The sequence below is a fragment of the Podarcis cretensis genome (genome assembly GCF_951804945.1).
Source record: "Podarcis cretensis genome assembly, chromosome: 4".
NCBI classification, from domain to species: domain Eukaryota; kingdom Metazoa; phylum Chordata; class Lepidosauria; order Squamata; family Lacertidae; genus Podarcis; species Podarcis cretensis.
In genome coordinates, this window is record NC_137173.1 from 46,718,469 (window position 1) to 46,731,706 (window position 13,238).

General features: G+C 39.5%; 1 protein-coding gene and 1 long non-coding RNA gene across 7 annotated transcripts in view; one reads left to right on the forward strand and one right to left on the reverse strand.

Annotated features, from left to right (window-relative positions):
* The window catches only part of LOC307215544, a 44,870-nt gene extending 44,135 nt beyond the window's left edge, over positions 1-735 (reverse strand). Inside the window, exon 1 of the long non-coding RNA XR_013838564.1 lies at positions 601-735. This is a non-coding gene — a long non-coding RNA (uncharacterized lncRNA). The remainder of the gene's footprint in view (positions 1-600) is intronic.
* The window catches only part of LOC307215528 (uncharacterized protein), a 186,924-nt gene that overhangs the window by 97,560 nt on the left and 76,126 nt on the right, over positions 1-13,238 (forward strand). For 3 of the 6 annotated variants that reach the window (XR_013838531.1, XR_013838532.1, XR_013838533.1), the window contains exon 1: positions 4,760-5,260. The exons of the other annotated variants lie outside the window; for them this stretch is intronic. The gene's annotated coding sequence lies outside the window, so the exon portion shown is untranslated. Of the gene's footprint in view, positions 1-4,759; positions 5,261-13,238 lie in introns of those variants that run through there. 6 annotated transcript variants of the gene reach the window in all.

The window sequence follows — 13,238 nt, forward strand, 5'->3', positions numbered from 1 at the left end:
AAGGAATTTTTTTTATTTTGTTTTGACAAAAGGATCCAGTTAGGTAGCCATATATTTCTGCATGCTGTTCCCCAGTCACTTCCACCAACTGGATCTATTAATGCATTATTTACCTTTAACTACACAGGTATAAATTGTAGAGTAGTTATACAAAAACAGCAGTATCATATAGATAAGATTTCACTATCATACAAAAATAACCAAGGATAAAGATCCGTATTCACAAAGTAGTAGAATATATAAACAGAAGAAGAAGAAGAAGAAGAAGAAAAGAGAGAGATCCAGGCATGTTCAATATGCTAAGATCATTAATATGCAAGAAACCATTGGAAACATTTAATGGGAATTCTGCTCCAACAGGACTTGTTGGTTTATCACTATTTTTGACATGTACTTAGAATCATAGAATCAAAGAATCTTAGAACTCTAGAGTTGGAAGGGACCTTGAGGGTCACCTCATTTAAGCCCCTGCAATGCAGGAATCTCAACTAAAGCATCCCTGCAGGACACATGGCCACCCAAACTCTGCTTAAAAACTTCCAAGGAAGAAGAGTCCACCCACTTCCAAGTGAGTCTGTACCACTGTCAAACAGCTCTTACCGTAAGAAAGTTCTTCCTGGTGTTTAATCAGATTCTCCTTTCTTGTAACTTGAAGCCATTGCTTTGGGTCCTGTCCTCCAGAGCAGGGAGGAAACAAGTTTGCTCCACCTTCGATGTGACAGCCCTTGAGATATGACAGCCATCTTCAAATATCTACTCTCAATTTCCTCTTTTTCAGGCTAAACATACCCAGACCCTCAATCATGGTTTCTTCCTGAAATGGCTACAACCAATCAGCAAAAGAGAGACAAAGTAAAAAAAAAACTGATTTCTTTGAACTTTTACTCCCTGATATGTGCAGTCTCTCCTGCTCTCTGATTCGTCCTCCTCTCTCTCTGTGGTTTCTGCCTCAAAATGGCTGCTGCCAACCAGCAAAGCAGAAATATTCAAGGAAGTAAGGAAGTTGAGAGATCAGCTTAATGAATCTGTGGAGCATATGGTGAGGTTTTGGCATATTTTTTAATGTCTGCATAAGTGAATTTTTGGATAAATAGCATGTGGTTAGCAAGACCTGAGTACATTTCTAATTTTTCAGTTGTATTAAGCCACTAACCTAAGCATCATGCAATACATTGGTATTTCAGGCATAATAACAGGCATATTCCTCTTGGTCAGGGGCATAGCTGTCAACTTTCAGATTTGAAAATAAGGGATCAGCAGCCTCGAAAATAAGGGATCAGCAGCCTCACCTGTCCCGGGGACAGTCTACGGGATATCTAACAATCCGTGATAGCAGAGGGGAGCAGCGGGAAACGGTGCTGGAATAAGGGAATTTCCCGCAAAAAAAGGGAAGGTTGACAGCTATGGTCAGGGGTCAGCAAACTTTTTCAGCAGGGGGCCAGTCTACTGTCCCTCAGACCTTGTGGGGGGCCGGACTATATTTTGAAGGGAAAAAATGAACGCAATCCTTTGCCCTGCAAATAACCTAGCGATGCATTTAAAATAAAATCACACATTCTACTCATGTAAAAACACACTGATTCCCAGACCATCCGTGGGCTGGATTAAGAAGGCGATTGGGCCAGATCCAGCCCCTGGGCCTTAGTTTGCCTACCCATGCTCTTGGTAGTTTGAGTATTTCCACTGAAATGTGTCAGCTGGAGCAAAAGATATTTGATTTGCAGAAAATGGAACTTTGTTTTCATTTGAGGCTATCCTTCTCTTTGAGGCTTTGTATTCAGATGTCTTGCAAAATGCATCCACTCACCAATGGAAGTATAACATACCATTATGCACTTACTGATATGACTGCAAGGTAGTGGAGGGCTTGCCTCCTTTTCCTTTAAGTCACTTTTTGCTTTTGCCTGCTGGCAGCCACAAATTGAGATAATATTCCACAGTGCCAGTATATTACTTAGAAGGATTCCCCCCCCCCATCACAAATGATGCTGCAAAAAAAGGTGGGTGTTCATTTTTGTGTGTTTTGTACATGATATGTTCTGTCATTCAAGCCGTAAGGGAGTTATTCTTATTGTTCATCGCTTCAGTAAAACTGTAAGATTTTGGGTAGTCTTCAGCTGATTTACTCCTATATAAACACTGATTTTTCTGTTGGATAAGATGCTTTCCGTAATGAAGAATAAGGCTCTGTAAGGTTTTAGTATAACATGTAAGTGAAAAGCACTCCAGCCATCAGTTCAGATATATGAGTTTAGACACTGGAACTCATATTTAACTGTAGATTCCTCAGGTAAAAGAAGATAAGGGAGGACAGCAATATACACCCACAGAAAAAGAACAGTAGACTTGGAGGTGGGGAACAGATTTCAGGTTGAAAATTCCAGAATTTAATACTTCACAGTTCAGTGTTCACTACTAGCACAACCTATCATCAACCAATTGGAAGTTTGAGTTTCGAGGACCATTGAACACTGAACATTCGCAATGTACTGCAATTACAGGAGCAATTGTGCTAAATAACTTTGTGCTGATAGTGCATGAACATGTGCATTTTTCTCATCAGCTTTCCAAATTTCGCATTTCTTCCTGTCGGAGACGTTGACTGCTCACCAGACTGGGATACTGAATGCTTTAGGTCATGGAGTTATTGCTTCACTAACTTCAAAAACATGCCTGAACCCATTTACTTATCTTGCTGAAGTGGCAGTATTTCTATTTAGTGTTTTCTTTTGACATTTAACTATTACATTTGTATTTCATGGAGCAGTGCAGTGCAGAGATTTGACACTTGAAGATATACATTTAGTGTAAATTGAGGACTTTTGTGGCTGTAGTCCATATTTGCCGCAGTTTAAATGCAAGTGGAGATTACTGCCCGCCCGCCCCACTTCTTTTCTCAAAGTGATAAATACCTTTTATCAAAGTGATAAATACCTATTACTACTGGACAGCATTGTATCACATCAAGTAAGATAGCAATAGTTTTTCAGGCCACAGAATATTCATTTTGAGTTTAGTGCCATATATATCTTTCCTAAGGATATAAGCATAAAACACTTAATCAACAACTGACTTTTCATGCACAGTTATTGGGGAAACAATTATGAAGAAAACCACTTATCGTGGTAAAAAGTATTTAGAATCTGCACCTGTTAGGCAATTCAGCCTATATATTGGCAATGAGAAATGAACTCTGGAATGGAAATGTGTGCATGCATGCATGTGTGTGTGTGTGTGTGTGTGTGTGTGTATTCTGTGTTGGAGGGCCACATTGGTGATGACCTTTTCACAGTAGACGGCATTTGTGTGACCTTTGTGAAAGGGAATTGTGGGGTTGCCCCATTTCCCAAAAGACAGGTGCTTATATCCATCAAATCTAAATTTTCTTTTCTCTTAAACAGATAGAACACATGACATTTACATTTTTATGTGACCATTATAAAAGGCTTTAGTGATATCAACAAAATGATAAAGTACCGGTAGTTTAAAACTATATGCTGAGGACAGGGGAAAGACCTTCTAGCTCTGGAAATTCAAAATCCCTTCATCAAATAATATTCCACTGACCTAGAATGTTTAGCAGATGTTGTGCAGGCACTGAATCCCAATAAAGGGTTATTTAGAAATCCTACTTTGAATATAGAAGATAATATAACCTTTTGAAAGAGATCTTACAAAATAATATATGTACAGAGAAATCTATTTTCTACAGGTACATAAGGAAGTATAAGAGTTGTCTGATAGAAACCCACTTTGGGAAACACTGGTCTTGAATATTCCAGCCAACCCTCCTCTTTAACATTTCTTTCTCTTCTTGTTTCCCCGTCTTCCAACTATATTTCCCAGCAGGGGGTGCCCTAAATGTCCTTGACTACAAGCAAGAGACCAGCTTGATATTTGAAGGCAGATAGCTTTATCACATTATTTTGTGGGTGTTACCTACATTACAATAGTGGCATTCTTGTGAGGATGGGAGAGTGTCAGTCTGGATGATGCCCTGAATCCCTTCCAGTTATTGGTGCCTTGTATCCAAGGACGGTTAGAATCCAGTAAAGGAGGTTGCTGAACCATTCATACAAGTTTCTATCTAAGACATTGGTCTTAGCTGACCACTTAAGTGCCCTGATCAGCAACTCAGAGAATGAGCTAGGTTGCAATACCTACAGCTAAGTAATGGGGAACCACAGGCCAAAGTGGGGCTGGACTAGAGAGTTGTGTGTGAGAGAGCAAAAGGCTAGGAGCTTCAGACAGAGAGACCTGTTTTGCTGTGTGCTAGATCCAAGGTAAAAGGTACCCCTGCCCGTACGGGCCAGTCGTGTCCGACTCTAGGGTTGTGCGCCCATCTCACTTAAGAGGCCAGGGGCCAGCGCTGTCCGGAGACACATCCGGCTCACGTGGCCAGCGTGACAAAGCTGCTATGGAGAGCCAGCACCAGCACAGCACACGGAAACGCCATTTACCTTCCTGCTATAAAGCGGTACCTATTTATCTACTTGCACTTAAGGGTGCTTTTGAACTGCTAGGTGGGCAGGAGCTGGGACCGAAAGACAGGAGCTCACCCCGCCACGGGGATTCGAACCGCCGACCATATGATCGGCAAGTCCTAGGCACTGAGGTTTTACCCACAGTGCCACCCGCGTCCCACAATCCAAAGTTAGATCCAAAGCTGTGACTAATGGAGTAGCAATATCTTTGGGAGTGTTACTGCTATGAGCCCCTCCATCCTATGCTTGGGTTGCATATTTGTGTAAATAAAACCATATATCCTCTGCTGACCTTAATCCTGTGGAAACTAAACCCTGGGTAAGTGCTGGAAGCCCTGTAGTGTCTCCCTGCTTGGAGAGTGGGATGGTATGTAACAGTATTATACCATGTAGATGCCTGCAGGAGCCAGACATCTTCAACTTAGCTAAATCCCTTTTTGTTGCCTCTTCTTCCCTGTCACCATGCCCTTTAACCATGTTTTCTGTTTTCTTCATGTTAATCAAGACCCTTGCAAGAAGGACAAGCCAGTGTTTTTCCCAGCAGGAAACTCGGTATGAGGGTTCTAAGGAACCTAGAGTAGAAACTGGACTTTGGTTCAGGGGCTCCTTACAAGGGCTTGTTTGTTTTGGTTACAGGACTCTTTCAGAAAAACAGAAGAAACTTGCAAGTTTTCTCAGTTTCTCCAATTTAGCCAATTTGCTACATGGAGCCCTGAAGTCATGTCATGGTGAAATTAAGGAAATATTTTTGCTTTACTCTGTCTTTCTCTGGACAGGTAATTATTAGCATATCACATCTCCCTCCTGTCTCTGCATTTCTCACTTCCCTAACCTCACTGTCTTCCAACTTCAGTCATTTTCATTTGAGCTCCCCACCCCTGCCAGTGCATTTAAGCTTCCACTATAATTCTACAGGTTCTGTAGCACCCGCACCCACTCCACATAAGGCAATATCTCTGCCTCTGTCTCTGTGTCCATGATAGGAACTGTTTAAGCTTATGGTCAAAGCAACATGAGTTGAGTACCCTGTTTAACTTGTAACAACCAACTGCCTTGCTGGGTTCCTTTTTACTATTATATTGGCACTATTATATATTAGTATTATAAGCTGCTGACCCATTTTACCTACTGCCCAACAGTTTGTTTAAATATACATTTCATTTATATTCCTGTTGACATTTGTTGGTTCTTGTTAATTCCCCCAAGTAAGCATGACAGTATTGACATTTCTAAATTTGTAGTTGCAACCATTGTGGCAAGCCATCCCTAGAATAAAGATTCCTAGTGCTGTATTTCCAAGAATGCATGCATATGCGTGCACATGTTTTCACCATATATATGAGGATAGACACATGATCAGATCTGTTAACATTGTAGTTTTGGTGAGAATTTTGTTAAAGATCTGAAGCAGCCTCACTCTCAGAAATAAAATACCTACACAGCCTAGAAAGAGGCATAACCATTAAACCTGTTTCAGTCTGTACAGTTGATTTTCCTCAAGTGTCTGGAATGCTCTTGCCAATGCTACATGTTCAGCTGTTCAGTTTAAAGTGTAATTTATTGATATATTCTACAATATGTGGGAACTATTTCAACGAAAGCAGTAAATTGTAGATTGAACTGGTCTGTTGTACTGCTGCTTTTAAGGGTTTCAGTATATCATATCTTCATGCATAATCTTTAAAGTTCAGTTTATGAAACGAATAGCTTACTGACCTGTTCGCCCCAGCTGTAGAAAAGTACAAGTATTGCCGTATGATGGTAGTATGAAAGCAGGATGTATTAGCCCAAAACATTCTTTTGAGCTGCCGTGCTGACAATATTAGTATAAAGTTTTAGCAAAACAGATGCCAAATGTTTTTATTGTGGCCAGAAATTACCTCATTCTTCTGATGAACTGTTTTGCTTTCTAATTAAAAAGTAAATTAGGCTGAAAATAGAGAGTGCTGCAAAGTCTGTTTATGCATCTTGATAATATTTTTAATCTTAATAGAACTGAAAGAATAAAATGATTGTGATTATTGCCTTGTGTGTGAAACTGATCTTCTGAGAATAAAGGTTTTTATGGCAGTGTAAAATATCTCTTTGCCTGACAAAGGGAAATAATTATCTGGTAGTCTGAAAAGCACAGATTGCACATATTACATAGGTGCTGATGATGGAGGTCTAAATCTTGCTGTGGCCAACACATGGCGTAATGATACTTAAGCTAAGCAAAGGGCAGTAAGTATCCTTTTCTTCCCTGATAGCAGCTATATGTGCACATTTAGCCAAGAATACATATGAAATTCAGTAATCTCAGGATACTTTTGTGGTTTAATGAGTTAAAGCTTATAGACATAGATGACTAAAGTTATAGTGCACCGATGTCCCTTAGATCAAAGGTTAATGGATATTTGGCTTTTCCACCAGCTTAGTGAACTAGCCAACACAATTTTTAAAAATTATTTCAGCCCTAGCACTGTTTTCCTATTTCTTTGTTCTGTGTCATTCTCTGTGCAAGGACTAAAAAGGAACCAAATTGATGCAGAAATTGCTGTTACGAAGCTAACTCAGGGTATAAAAGAAATGCATGACTATTAGTATTTCATTGGTACAGAGTAAGAATTTTTGAAACACTTGGGCATTTCTGTGAAAGTTCCTACTGCCTTAATTAAAGACACCATGTCATAAAGAAGATACAAAGCTATTTCACATGTCTGAAATTGTATGACCATGGTAAACTGAGCAACTGATCTTTTGGAGTTAATGCATTCTTAGTAATGATAATTTAGTTTTTGGCTATACAACATGTGGGTGATCCTATAGAAATGGAATAGGTCTGAAAAACATGGAATAATTGACTGCAGATGGGTCTACATTTCCTTTGTTCTTTATTATTTGCTCAGCATAAACACTGACAGATGTGATGGAGCTAAAATGACCCCACTAAAAAAGAGGGGAACAATCTGTTGCTTGGAACCAATGCACAGAGTTATTTGTTTGAATGCTAATGTTAATCCTTTCGCTTCTTTCCTTCTTATACCTATCCAGCACCTACCCCCTGTTTCAGTTCAGCATAGCATATCTGTTCCCTAGAGAAAGGGCACAAATCAGATCTTCTAGCATTCTGGCACACAAACTCTGTAGAACTTGACATCTTGTGTAAGTCAACTGCCTTGCTTGGATTACTTTGCCTTGGGTAAGGCTCCAAAAAAAGAATAGATGTCCCCAAATGTAAAGCCAAAGAATTTCCAGTTACATTTTAAACATTTCTGTGTTTTAAAGAAAGACTTTAGCTAAATATTGGGACTCTGCAGTCTCTCTTTTTTGGATCTCTGATAGATCTGGACTTGACCTACTTTAGATTCAGATATGTAGTTTTACTGCTCACGGCATTCTGAAGCCCATCTTTTTGTTTTGCCCAAACAGAAAGTTACTTTTTCTTATCCCATTAGGCTCATGAGATGTAAACAGGGTAAAACACAGTTCACAATAGCTTGCTGAGTTGTGTATCCATGTTTTAATAAGGGGAGATTAGAAGTCAAAGAAAGTACAGATGTTTTCTACCATAAAATCTTTCCAGAGGAATTGAAAAAGTATGGGAATGTATATATGACCAGTGATTACCATCAGCTGAAGAGGAATATGCTGACAATTCGCTTTAATATTTTGTGCCGGCAGTCACTAAAGGATGCTTGTTGACAGAGATCAGTATTCTGCTGTCATTTTCTGTGTCCCCTTATGAATACCTTGGCTCAAAAGGCTACATTTTGTCTGGGAAAGTGAGCTAGTAAGGATCTAGCAAACCAGAACAAAGTGTACTTGAATGTTTCGTTCAGAAACCCCCTATTTAAAAGGAAAAGAGAATATCCAGATACTCTATACAATGAATGAGAAACCTATGGCCCTTCAGATATTTGTTGGCCTAAAACGTCCATCATAAGTAAAGCTCTACGGAATCTGAAGAAAGATCCATCTAGTCCAGTGTCCTGTTCTCACAGCAGCCAACCAGATGCTGATGGGACCTCACAAGAAGGAAATGAACACAGCAGCACTATCCACTTGTTCTCCCTGGCAACTGGTACACAGAGTCATGCAGCCTCTGGTTCTGGAGGCAGTAGTTTTTGATAGCTGTATCATCCATGAATGTCTCTAACCCCCTGTTAAGGTCATCCGTGAGAAAAAAGTCCTGCGCACATAGCATGTGTGCACCTTCTAGATTGATTGAATGAATGCATGAATGAATGAACTGGGGAACAGAGATATGTGCAATCCCACTCTCGGTCTCCAAACATTCAGTGTGTGAAGATCATGGAGGTGTGCTTGAAAAAAGATTACAGAAACTCATTCTTGTTCGATCTAGCTAAATACCAAGTGGAGCCTCCATAGACAAAAGTAGAATATCTGAATACAGAGGCAGAGAGGGGCAGAGAGCAGCAGGTGATGTCACCTATTTATTTGCCTTGCTCATGAGCTTCTAGATGCTGACTTCCTTGGAAAAGGAGTTATGAACTAGGTCAATCTTTCTCTTGCGCTCTCTATAACTCAATGAAAGAGACAACGTATTCTCTTAAGGATACTGAAATATTCCATTAAACAGATGTGATAGAAAGTTAGAATATTTTATGTTTCTTGTTATGTTTCTTCAAATAAAAACACCTTGAGGGTCCCAGGCCTCAGAGAGGTTAGGCTGGCCTCAACTAGAGCCAGGGCTTTTTCGGCTGCGGCTCCAACCTGGTGGAACGCTCTGTCACAAGAGACAAGGGCCCTGCAGGACTTGACATCTTTCCGCAGGGCCTGCAAGACAGAGCTGTTCCACCTGGCATTTGGTCAGGGCGCAGCCTGACCCCCTCCTCTGGCAATCTTTACAAAGCTTTAGTTTATGGTTGCCATCAATTTTGATTTTAATTCATTTTTATAATGTTTTATAATGTCACACTGTTTTAATGTTGTTAGCCGCCCTGAGCCCGGCTTCGGCTGGGGAGGGCGGGATATAAATAAAAATTATTATTATTATTATTATTATTATTATTAGTGCTTTGATTTACTTTATAGCATGATGAATTAACTGTGGAAATGCAATGTTATAGGAACAGTGGAAATAGCCGATAAATAGGGAAGCAAATTAAGAAGTTTATGCACAAATAATCTTATTAGGTTTAGGGCTTTGGGATAAAGTTGCATTTTATTTGGGAATTGTCTTGCTCACTAACAGACACTGTAATTCTCACTGCAATTCTCAAGGGAGTTTTTAAATCATCAGAATATCTTTCCTGTAGTTTATAGGTGTCTTTCTCAGGATACACACATGATAATTTATTGGTACTTAAAGTAACCCCTATGTTCAACAAGTTTTGATGCAAATACATGCAGTTTTATTTGAATTGTTAGAAGATAATGGCCTCCCGCCCCCCTCACACCCACACTCACACCCAAACTGCCCATATATTGGCTTTTATTTTAAGTAAGAAGGCAATGAATATACCAAATCAGTGAATCATGAGACCTTGTGCCCTGACCTGGGATGGTGTCAGGTAAAGGGCCAGGAGGTTTCCCTCATACCTTCACCATCTTAGGCTGCCTGCAGTTTCCTAGCTTGATTTCACTCTCAGATCTTTGATATTTTAATACAATTGTGCTGGTTAACCCCAGTTATGTCTCACATATACATTCCAGGTGAGGGATTTTAGTTGGAGGGGAGGAAACGTTAGTACCCATGGCATACCTGTCTCTCTGCCGCCACCCCTTGCTCCACAGCTAATACCAATTTTGGGGACGGAGAGATTTAAGTTGGAGAAATGGGACTGAGGGGTGGAGTGGAAGGCTTAAACTTCATTATTCAAATCATGTGCAACCAAGCAAGTTAATTAGGAAAAACAGTTCAAGTGAACTGCACACTGTTAATTCAAAAACAATTACAAGTCTTCTTAATTATATAAGTAAGTACCAGATCTAAAATGAGAGGTAGGGGGAGGCTCCTTTTACTGAAAGTGAAAGCATTGGAAAATCCAATCACAGGTCTTTCTCATCACTTGCAGTTGGGGCTTTCATTTGCAAATTAACTATGCGCCACAGTTCATACCCTGGTTTCTTTGGATCGTGCTGAAGCATCCTACCACAAGGTATAAGGTGCACAGATTTTGTCCTTTGTAGCAGAAAGAGTAGGCACATTGTCAGCTGCTTTGGCATGCTCATCTATGTCTCCAATGTAGCACTCTTATGAGAAATGGCTGGGGCATAATATACTACCACCATCATATTAAAATAATATTCCTTGTGAAAGACTGAAGAAACAGTACTAAGGAGAACCTTTCCTGTAGGGACAAAGTTTCTCTTTCTTGCCCCTGAAGAAAAAAACCCCAGAATTTTCTATTGTTTATACCACATTTCGCCTCAATATCTACAACCTGTGATTTCCCTGTAGCAACATATGGGGGGGGGGGGGTTTGTGTGTCAGAGATTGTCCATAAGACATTTACCTTTTGATTTTTGGTAGGCAGTTGCTTGTTTTCAGTCTCCAGTGCGGCAGGGTATCCTCCCCACTCCCTTCAGACATTTAATTGTGATGACTGAGGCATACTAAGAATTCAGCAAAAGGGTCGAGAAGTCAAACCTATTGCTCCCTGCATAAACTATTAGCTATAAAAGCAAGCATATGTCATTAGGCATCCACTGCAAGGTAGTCGAAGAAAGGAGAAAGGACAGAAGGTTTAGCCTTTTGGCTAAAAGGCAACGAGCCAAAAAAGAGAAATGTATTGATGGTATTGAATAAAAGGAACAGAAAACACCGGAAAGAAAAATGGTCTCTCTGTTGAATTTCCATTCTCTGAGCTGACATAATGCCTGAATGCATAATGCATGAGTAATGAGTTCTGTAGTGATGCAGCAAGACGATATTTGCATTGCATGCTCCATCCTACCTGGGCCTGATCCAAACTCAAATAAAAGAATAGAGAGACATTCCATACAATGATTCTGGAGGCTGTGGTGTTTCAGCATTTAATCCTGGCTGCTTTAGGTAGTAGAGATATTGGACTGATGCAATAATTGAGGTAGCATGAACCAACTGTATATATGGAAAAGGCTATTCAGCACAAGGAGAAACTGAATGAACACAATCAGCCAGAAAAAAAAAAGTTAGGAGTAGCTGAAACTGCCTTATCCCACCATGCTGCATTTGGGTGGACTGCAGAATGAAATCATTCCACTGGGCTAAAACTACAGAGTGGCTTGCAGAAGCCAGGGTTGTCAGAATATATTTCAGAAAGAACAAAAGCAAAATATATAGATTTCTAAAATACTTTGTATGTATGTAAAAAATGATGTTGAGTAGATTTTAGATATTTTATTTCACTGTCAATTTTGTCCTACATAGCTTAGGCTCTAGATATCTAAAATCCAAATTGCTTCCCTTACTAAAGGCTAATGATTTGCTGCTAAAATCTAGAATCTGAAATAATTTTCTTCTAAAAGATGCTGGCTGTTAAATATATTTCCAGTCCTGAGGCTGCATTATTGCTCATATGTTAACTTATGTAAACATCACTGTTGAAAAACAAGGAGGTTGAGCTAAACCAACACTTAACTTGTTGTTAAATTTTAAGTTGGTCCAGGTAGTCGTGATCTCAATCTGTCAGAAAAGGTGTAGTCAAGTTCTGTTCTTTCTTACTTGAATTCCTTATGCCAATAAGCCTTTGCCATTCTCTGGAAAGGAGCTGTTATTTTTATTCACCTCTACCTACATAGCAGGGAGAACCAATGAAACATATCCCAGGAGTGTTGAATCCCAACTGTATAAACGTGGCACATATCAGTGAGTCATTATAATTAATCTAAATGGGCTCTGATGTGGCCTAGCCTATTTCCTTTCCCACAGATAGAAATGAAACAAACCAAAAAAAAACCAAATAAAATCCCAAGGCCACATTATGATTTCATATCAGAATGTTAATGCTGTGACATGAATACTGAACTGAAACAAGGCAATGAGTAATTTTAATCAGGAAATATAATCCAAGTATTCAAAGGACTAGATTGTATTCATAACCAGTTACTGCTTAACAGTAATGCGAAGAATCTAGTGGGAATCAGTGATGTGGAGAAAGGAAAATACTAATTTTTCTTCAACGAACATTTGTTGGAATGATGATTACCAATTCTAATGACTTGTTTGTAAATAGGCAAAAAGCTTTCATTCTAATAATGTACTTGCCTGGTGAACAACATAATGGGGTCGTCCCTTTTGTTGTGATCTGGTCCCTCAGCTTTTGCTAGAACACTGCAGTGATTATCATAATGTGTTTTTAGTGAACTCTGTCAGCAGAGCAAGGTATGGCTCATCAGACACTCATTGGGGATAAATGTTAGATTTAATATTCTTATCAGGCTGTTCGAGCTTAGCAGTCACTGACCCTTTCCCCACTCATATCAAAGTTGCTCACACTCCTACTGGCTTCAGTGGCTTATGGAAAAAAATATTCTGTTGCTGCATGTCTGACTGCACTTGAAAAGGATTTGAGCCAGAACAACAGAAAATGACAGGGACTAAATGTCCCCATGGTAATCAGGGCACATTTATCAGGTGAGTTTCACCAACTAATTCAAATTAATCCCATTTTTTCACTTGTCTTATTGTATTTTGAGTAATTTGAATATCACTAGTATCACCTTTAATGCATTGGCAATCTGTGCTGCATTAGAGAAAACTTTCAAAAGCACTTGTAGTTTTTAACATTCAAATTTAACACTGCTATACCATCCTTTCGTTCAGCA